The sequence below is a fragment of the Enoplosus armatus genome, chromosome 5 (assembly GCF_043641665.1).
Source record: "Enoplosus armatus isolate fEnoArm2 chromosome 5, fEnoArm2.hap1, whole genome shotgun sequence".
NCBI classification, from domain to species: domain Eukaryota; kingdom Metazoa; phylum Chordata; class Actinopteri; order Centrarchiformes; family Enoplosidae; genus Enoplosus; species Enoplosus armatus.
This window is the reverse complement of record NC_092184.1, coordinates 11514727-11524897: the sequence shown is the minus strand read 5'-3', so window position 1 is coordinate 11524897 and position 10171 is coordinate 11514727.

Below are 10171 nucleotides of genomic sequence, written 5' to 3'. Positions count from 1 at the left end.
TCAATTGCCAGCTATTGGTCAGACATTTAGGTGTGTTATGTTTGTAGCGGCTAATATAGCTTCAGGCTGCTAGTTACAGATGTCTTTTACCTGTTTCCTATCCAAGGTAGCCGGTGGCCGCCATCTTTGTTTTGATTCAAAAACAGGGGAGTTCAAAATTATTACTATTATTTATATATTTTCTGTGACCTGAATGCATGCCAATACATGAGAGGCACAAACTGGTGGTAGTGAACAGAGTGGTTTTCCCTTCTCAGATTGTTTTATTTCAATATTTTTTGGAAGCATTAAGAAGCAAAACTAAAGAAAAAAACAGGGAGATGTCAGAAAACAATTTTAAAAAGTGTCTATTTTTTCCATCTTTCTTATCCTGTTAATTATCCTTTGACCTGACCCCCAGGTAGGGAGCTACTGTGTTAGTGCTACTGTCCCACAGTGGTGTCTGCTCACCACCAGGTGGCACTGTAGCACTTCAGAAATGACAAAAGCTCCTATATTACCTATAGGGGGTCGCATACTTTGATTTGCTTCTCAGACACCTCATATCTGTTCAGAAACATTTCAATGGATATTGACTATTTTACCGTTTGTATTGCTTTTGAATTTTCAGTGGAGATTGTTATAATAACTATCTGGATTTGATGTAGAGACATTCATTCAGTGTGATGGATCCCTCCAGTTGACTACCTTGGTGACCTCCGCTGTAGATGACATGCTCTGAAAGGGAGTGTGAGGCCTCACATACCATAAGCTTGTTGTTATAGAAAGCCCATTCAATCATGGTTTAAAGTGAGCTGAGTGGCTGGATGGATGATAATCAGGAGGAATCAGCCAAGGTTGTCCAGAGTACCCTGGGAATTGTTGCTTTGTTAGAAATTATTAAAGTGTTCCCTCCCAGATCACAACAGCCTCCCATTCACAGCTGACTGAAAGGCTTGGTCTGTGGCAAAAACCATTAAGAGAGCCTGTGGAGTCAAAGCAATGTCTCATGGCAGCTCTGCATTGCTCCTGGAGCAGTGAGCCATTGTTTATTCATCGCCGCATTGGCATTCAAAGTGCATCCTCACTGTTCTCTCTCATAACCAACAAGTTGCAATTTTTATGCATGTGAAGGTTGAAGGCAAATTATTTATGGGAGACTGGACCTGAGGAAAGAGAACGGCCTCTAGCAAAATGGTTTACGTTGAGAGCAATCCTTTTCTATAGGCTATTGAATTCGCTGGATCACAGCAAGATATGCATGTATTATTCAGCGTTTCAGAGAAAGAACTGTTGCCCTGCTAGATAGCCATCTGCTTTTTGGACATTGTGATGCATTTGAGACATGCTACCTTTCAGGATCAGGTTAAAGTCTTATTTTTCAGAGGGGGGCAAATGAAATGAGTGGTGGTGGTGGGGGCTCTCCCTCTAGGTTTTCCCCTCCCTCAGCTGCAGCGAAGGTTTTAAAGTAAGAACTATCTGAGCAGAAATTGCGCCGTGCGCATGTCTTGACGTGTCTGAATTGGAGGAAATGTCGAGCAAGTTGAGGTTCAGCTGCAAAGGGAAGGAACTTTCACCTGTATGAGAAATTATTCAAGAACATCTGGTGGCATCCAGATGCAGAGATGGGATGTGCGAGGTGTGTGGTGCCAAAGCACCAGCAGCTGCAAGGTGAAAGGACTGTCACCTCTCCGGGGGCAGGTGATCTGCAGAATAACAGTTGCCCTACACACTTGAGGAGATGACTCTTTAGAATTGGACAAAATTGTGCATTATAGACTCTTTACATTCTGGGGAAACAATTTAAAAACCCTAATGGTTCTGTAACTGCAGTCTGCAGATCTATTAGTAATATAGCACATGGCAGGAGCTGTGTTTTTCTGGTTCACAACACTTTAGTGGCTCCATAAAGAACCATTTTTGGTTGTTCATTACAGTGTAATGTTCCATTACAAAACATTATTGGAACTTTATGAATGTACACTTCCTCATTGTTTCTTTGATGGATTTTGACTGTGAAGTGCAGAGCATATTTAAATAGTAATATGGTGCAGTAGAAGCCTCTACTTCTAAAATATTCCTTTAAAAAGATATGAATCCTGCCTGGGGCTTATTTTGGAATTTATATCAGTCTAAATATGGGCTGATTTCTTTGTCCTCTTATGAATATGTATTAAGAAGTATTGTCTTTTAAAATGCTGCCACTGTGTATAGATAGCACTGTGTGATGGCTTGAAATTGTGCCTTAAAATAGATGTTTTAGTGAGCACACAAAGCAGCACCGCAGCTTATTACAAGCTTAAGCATCCATTTTTGGTGCTTTTCCTTGTTAGTGTGACAGAGGAAGAGTCTGATCTGCCGTTCTGGCTCGGTGCCACATTGTCCTCTGTGTTGACGGTGAGGAGATGAGTTTCACAAGAGCTAAACAAGTAGATGGCTGCTTCTACTTTTAGGCACGTTCCTGTTATCTTTTCAGCATCTCACTGATTGTGTAGTTAGGAGAAGCTGCACCCCTCTGTGCCGTAGTCGCCAGCTTGTCTCAGATTTTGTATCCTTTCAATACGTGTTTGTAAGACGTAGTGTTGCCACTGATAAGAGAAAGAAAGATCATCCATGGCTCACTTAATTACCTAGTTAACATGACAATGGATTCTAATTTAATTACAGCAACCAAGAGAACCTTGTTAGTACTTCAGATAACCAATTAGACCCTGGCTATGGGGCAGAAATATATATTTTATTCAAGTGTATCCATGGTTTTTGAAATACAAAATCAGCTGCTTTTTAGAGGGAGCAGCGGAGGAGAGCAGGGCCGCAATGCTTATTGATTGAATAAGTGATTAGACCTCAGGTTTACACAAAGGCTCCTCACTTGCAGTAATGGCTGCCTATTAGGGCTCCGTTTTTTTAATTTGACATTCACATGCATATCAAAGTGACTAAGCAACTAGAAGACTGTGTGCTGGGCCATACAATGCAAGGCTCAGTTTGTGTTGCAAATAATGCTCTTGACCTTTTAGCTGATGAATAATAGCCTGAGAAACAGAGAGTAATTATCCAAGGCATTGCAGTTGGTTCAAAAGGTAACCACCAGTTGAATAAGCTTTAGCCATGTGAATCCATTTGGGGCATTCACTTGTAAATGATACAGCTGTTATTTTGGGTTTATTTTGGCTCTACCATGCTGAATACTGAATACAAAATTTAAAAACCATAAGGCATTGCTAATGAGCAAATAGGAACAAAAGCAACTCAACAGGTAACAGAGAGTGGGTTTTATCCATCAAAAATAATAATAATAGAAAAAGCTCCTATCTGGATCACCGAGCGTTTAGTGCTCTCATCAGATGAGAGGCCAGAGTAAACAAGCTCATGCTCAGTTGCTGTGCTGACTCAAAAGATGCACCGTTGCTAGTGTTGTGCTGCCGTTGCAGATGGACGTACAGTTGGTCAGTGACCTTAAAGTCAGGCAGGTAAGACACCACACATGTGAGATAGTCAGGGTATGAAAATTATGTTAGAAAGGAAACTTATAACTGTCATTTAAGTATTTAATTTATGCATTTAAGACCAATTTAATTTCTACGTTGATAAACAAAGCAGGCTCGGATATAATTTATCTTTCTGGCATGCCTTTTTTAAATTGGACTAAATCAAATATGCTTTAAGGTGGAGGCTGGAAATGTTTTCTAAGGTTATTATATCATATGGTTAAAAGTAAACTGATTACATCATTACCTAGCCTCTCTGTTGTTTATGTTTCATGCTGTCTTCATAATTTGGATGATAAAAATACAGTTTGAGGTGAGCTTGTTTTACAAACCTCACCTTGTGAATTAATGCTCTAGTCGTTCGCTGAGCCTCAATAAAAAATCTTGTTTGCTATTAATTAGAAGTAGTCCTAAATAAAGCAGAATTAACGCAGAACTGCAGCAACTTTCCACAAAAAGCTGAATGTTTTCTTTCATGTAGAGCAAAACAAACCTTTACCAGCGGGGAGTGACAAACTGTCTTGAACTGAGGTAAAGGACCTAATGATGTGTTTAAAGGTAATTATCAACATAATTGGAGAACGTTGTTCACCCTCGCGTTTGCTTTAATCACTCAAGGCCTAAAATAAAATTCTTAGAATAACACAATATTCTTGGTCCTACTACTATTCCTCAAAATACTAATTAACCGCTCTAGAAAAGTGTGTTCCATCTTGTTTCCATTAACTCGTCTCTTTTGTTCTTTTCTGTACACATTTTTCTTGTTTCACTGGCTCAGTTTTCTTTTGTTCACATCACAATGACATGGTAAGAGTGCGCTAACACTGGGTACTTACTACATCTCAGGCTCAGGCTTTCATGTCTTAAAATGAATACCCAGTGATAGCACAAGAATTATGCTTTAGAAGATGGCTTTCCACGTCTCCTCTCGTGGTTTCTTTCACTTTCCATGTGTAGCTACAATCTGAACTGTTCAGTGGAGATGTGCAGAGATGACCACACAGGCAAACTGGATAAACAGCTCTGCTCAGCATTGTTTTACCAAGCAAAAAGCTGAACCCTTTGCACAGCTGAACAAATGAAATGAATACCAAACATTTCTCTGTATTTGTCTGTAAACTTCTATATCCAATCTTTCTTCATCTGCGCTGGCCTACAAAGACAAAACACAGTAACTAGACTTTTCAACATCTTACTTTACTATAAAAATTATTATAGGTGTCATTTTTGACAAAAAAAAAGCATGAAAAATTCACAACAACTAGAAAACAGAGGTAACCTGCAGTGACTGCACTCCAGGTAGTTAAGGCTAGCTTGTGTTTAGCTAAACCTTATTTATCCACTTTTTCCTGTTTCATGGAAATGAATCAATGAATCAATGAATCAATGAATCGATGCTGATGTTGAACAACTTAGTAATTGAGTTTGTTATACCACATAAATAAGACTAGCAAAAAACGGACAAATCTAGACTGCTAAAAGCTAAGTAGCTAAAAGCTAACAGCCTAGCTTAGCAGAGTAGCCCCTGACTCTAGTGGAATTGACATGATTTCATGTGGTCAAGCTTCCTATAAACTACATATTTTAATGTATTTAATTCAAGATGAATTCATTAAACTAGCTTCTTAGTACGAAAAGAGCTGAAGAGGAAACAAGAACAGTGTAGATAGCACCCTTTAGATTGTCTAAACAAAGAGCACAGTTTCTTTTTAGGTTTTATTTATACCTTTTTATAACTTCTATATCTGTTCGACAGTTTGGCTGTCACTTTTTTCTAATTAACATACTATTTCTGTAGTTACTGCTCTCTCTAAGACAGTGCATTGTGTTACTATCTGCAACTCCAAAAGAGAGTGACTGCAATGGTTAGAGAGCATGAAACAGATAAATTTTTTAACTTATCCACATCTTCCCGAATGGAATTGAAATTAAGTTCAAGCTCATTCAAGCTGATGAACTTCATCCCACGATGCCTTTCTTTCCCTGTGTTTGAATTCAATGCCAATTTAATTAAAACATGTAACTTTTAATTACCTAACTGATTAATTTAATAAGTGAAAATAGACTCAGAGTGATAAATTATTGAGGTGACAATGTTCCTGCAGCAACTCACCGACTCACTAAGGCTCCCTGTGATTGACTTCAAGGCTGTGTACAGACATTTTTTAAGACTGTAACAGGCTGTCCCACAAAAATAGAACACTTTCATATGCTGACAACAGAAACACACTCACGAAACATAAGTGAAAACACATCCATTGAGGCGTTGCGGTGTATCAGAAGGAAGCCGGTTGACTAAATAAACTTGTAATGCAACAATAGCATTTTTCATGGCTATCTCAAGAAGATAATCACAAACAGCTATCTCAGTGTTTCAAATTAAAAATGTACTTTAAATGAAAATTAATTATGCATCAACAATGCTAAATACGATAGAAAGATTACATGCAGACGTAGCAGAATAAAAGATAAGAGGAGAAGATTGGGAAATGTTTGCCTTGCTTATTGTATCTGGGTGGTGGCTATGAAGCGGAACATCAATGTAAATTTGGCAAAAGAAAACTTCTCTTTTTGCGTCTGCAGAAAGGAGTCACCTTGAGATTTGGTTGAGGGAACTTCAGAGGATGCTGCTTGAAGCTTAGGCTCAGCAGATAATTACAGATTTCCTGTCTGAAACACTTAACCTTTTTTTTTTGAGGGGGATAGAGAAGGGTAAGACGAACCCATTTCTTTTCACAGCTTTTTCTAATTAATCACACCTAAAACTTCCACATCAACATCCAGCACATTTCCTCCCTCTGGTAAACATCAATCTCTGATTAAGTATCAGAGTATTAAACATCAAGTAGCAACATCGCTGACATTAGAGCCTATAGTGCTGTTCACAGCATCTTTCAGGTTTGGAGTTAATCACCTCACAAACACACGTCTCTTCTGCCTGACACTTTCATACGGGATTAACAGGCTGGTTGTGGGTGCTTTAATTAATGCAGATTTCTCTGGGTCATACTGTAGCAGTCGGAGATAATTGTGTTGTGGTTATCGCAGGCTTCAGGTGCTTGTCCTTCATCATTGTTTGAGACAACTAGCTCATCTGTTTCATGGAAAATGACTCGGCACCCCCCCCCCAACATTAACAGTTATTTCTAGGAGACACTTTAAAGATCCAAAAGAAGTCAGATGAGGTTTTGTACACACATCTGAAGCTCAGCACGGCTGGAGTTTGTTGGATTGGGAGTCGATTCCAGGCTTTTTTGGTTTACTGTACATTAACTTCTCTAACAGTGTTTTATAATTGTTTCGGCTCTCAGATTTCACACAGTAGAGCTTGAAACGGACTTGCTAAATTCTTACTTTTAAAACACAAAATGCAAAATACAAAACACTAAATCTCATGCTCAGTCCGTAGAATACAGTCACCTCATGTTAGCACGAGTTTCAGTGTGCACACAGATAACTGAAGCAATGCAACATGTGTTTTTCAAGCATTTCTTCTGACCAGTTGAGCATCATTGCAACATAATTACTACCTTGTATGTGGCAGTGGTGGAAAGGAAAAAAAAAATTAAATGCAATTTCTTTTCTTTTAATCACTGTCAAAATGACTGTTACATCAGTGTAAATCGTGGGTTAACTGAAATTATGGAAAGTGATGTGGAAAGTGAAAAATAGAATTTTTGATTGAGAAAAAAAAAAAAAGGAGTTGCGAGCAGAGAAGTCTGACCAGGATGAATGATTGAAATGATTAGCTAAAAGTAAAAGATAAATGTATGTAAATAATGTTTAAAATCAATTCAAATGAACACAGTGGTGTCAAGAAAGGGGTACTTGGGCTATGGGGGTTCATCCAACAACAAAAATTACTCTTTGACAGCAGTAGTTGCTGAAGGAATGACCATTTTATTTGAAAAGGCATCAATGATTAAAATTCAGTGATAAACATGAACAATGTTATGATGCTCTGCATGACATGTCACCTGATTTGATAAATGTGTTTTCATTTTGTTTGCTATGAAGCCAAAAGTACAATTTTTTTGTGTTCAGACTTTTGCAAATTGAAACTCAAAATTGAACCAATGCAACTTTAAATTACTGTACAAACCATTCCTTTGTAAGCTGTTTAGCATTTTTATTATTTCTTATTCTTTATAAAATGGTGTAAATCTTCTGAGGAAATAAAAAGCCCTTGAGCTGTTCTCTGTAAGGAATAAAAATTTAGTTTAAAAAGCGACACACAAGAGAGAATTGTTCTCTTGTTTACAACTGAATCAGCCAATAAATAAGTAAATAAGAATTATGCAAGTCCTTTTAGTATTTGTGCTAAACAGTAGCAACGTAGAAGGAGATAAGTGTGCAGACAGAGCCTGTTGCGTTTGCCTTTGTTCACTCACTATTTATTCCCACATCATTTAATTATACCTCAGCCAAGCCAAGTGCTACATGCCATCAATCTCAATCAATCAATTAGCCAACTAAACAAGCCATGCTCAGACATTCGTTCACTCTCAATTTCCCCATTGTGCTAATTACACTTAAACATGTCATTCCAAATTAAAATTGAACATTTAAATGGGATTAGTAGCATCTAACTGAAACATCACCCTTCTACATTCATGCATTGATGATGCACTGACAGCTGCTACAGCCGAGCAGCAAACGCACGTTCAGGTGGTTTCATTTCAAGAGTTTAACCTCGAATAGATGAATAAATATAGAGAAAATCCCATAATTTGTCATGAAAAAAAAAGAAAATCAATAGGCAGGTATTTAATGCTCCTTGAGGGGAGCATTTTATTCCAATGATTGTATGAGTAAGGGAGAAAAGCGGCTGGTTTCTAAGGTTAAACTCTTCCCATTAAAGTTTGAATAATGTTATTGACCTTTACCTGGGATGGATCACTTAAACTAATGGGGAATGGTGCCACTGACAGAATTATGATGACAGAATTGCTTATGGTTATGAACTAGGTCTTGTTCCCCCCTCGAAAATGCCTATCAATTTGTCAAATCACTAACATCCACGTGTTCTGCCGGAAACCTTAACAGGGGCCCCCGAGCCTGTCGGTGTCAGTCATCATGTCATTTAAAACGTTTCTCGCCTCCATCTGTACCTCAGTGCAAGTGTCAGTCACTGATGAGAGCTCAGATTGCTGCTGCTGCTGCCGCTCCTCACTCACATCGAGTCTGCGTCGGTACAGTACTTTTGCCTTAACTCAAGATCTTTCTTCTTCGGGAGTTTGACAAGTATCAGCAGCTCAGGATGAAGTGAACAGGTTCAATTCAGCAGCACATTCAGCACGAATATGACAACAAATGCAAGTTAATAAATTCTGCCTTCTGCTTTTTTTTTTTTTTTGATCAAGTCACAACAGCACGGCACTTTAAACATTGATATCTTTTTATTAAGACAAGTACTCTTCTGATTTTTTTTTTTCTTTTGTAAAAATGTTGGCGTGAACCAATACAAAATATGCATGGTCATATGAGAAACATCGTCTTCACTACGCAAAAGAAAAATGTCACCTGGATACGGAGAGAAATTTAACAACAAAAACAAACCATTTTGGGGATAATAAAATAACCCCCCCCCCCATCCTCCTCCTCCTCCTCTCTCTCCCTCTCCAGGCTTTAAACATGAGTTTCATCCAAATATCCAAGACATGTTATAGATCATTCATAAAACTTCATGTCACAGTAAATACACCATCATTTCATCTATGAAAATGTATGCATGAATCAACTGAATGCAAACAGATGCTTGATTGACTGTCTGTGGTCACATCCTATAATTACTAAATAACCGATACTGTATAAGCAAAGTGTTACGGTGGAAGAAGAAGAAGAAGAAGATTTCATGAACACCATCGTGATTTGACACTGACTGTACATAATTTTTGTCTGCTTAACAAATCTAGTTTTCTTTCTTTGTGAACTAGGTCTATGCAAAATAATATTTAACGTTTACTGTAACAGTGCACCATATTAAGAACACATAAACATGTACAAATGAGAAAAAACATGTACACCTTGTGATTTCTTCACGTCTTGAATAGCTGTGGAACTACAGTATATACTTGGGGCCTTAAATTTGCATTCTACCTGAGATGCAAAAAAACACAACTATTAACACTCATGAACCTGAGAGAGTGAAAACAAACATACTAAATATCAAGTATTTAAAACAAATCAGAAACTGGATTTGAATGATGCTCCCGACAATCTTTTTATGTTCCTCGATTAAAAGCAGCAGCCATTTAAGACAAATATCAAACCTCAAAATAGAAATTGTCATGCACATAACTGTTTCCATGACACCAAAACGCTAAAATCCCCCCCCAGAAATGTCCTTTCATTTTAGCTTATTATAACTTTTAGTACTGATTCCTCTCTGATACTACTAGTGAGCCCTGTCCTTGAAGATATCCAAATAAATAACAAATGAAATGAAGCAGAGAAAATAATTACGACCAAATTGTTTTGCAATCACTAATTAAGACAATAAATACTACATCCTGGCACACGACATTCTAGTCAGTGGAAGCTGCCACACCACCCTGATAAACAAAGAAATACACCCCACCCCCCAGCTTTTTTATGCTCCAGGATGTAATCATAATGCAAGTGTATGGTGCATGAATACAGACAACGTATTGGCCCTGTAAGTTAGAAAGGACAGAAATATACAAGATATACTGTAAGTG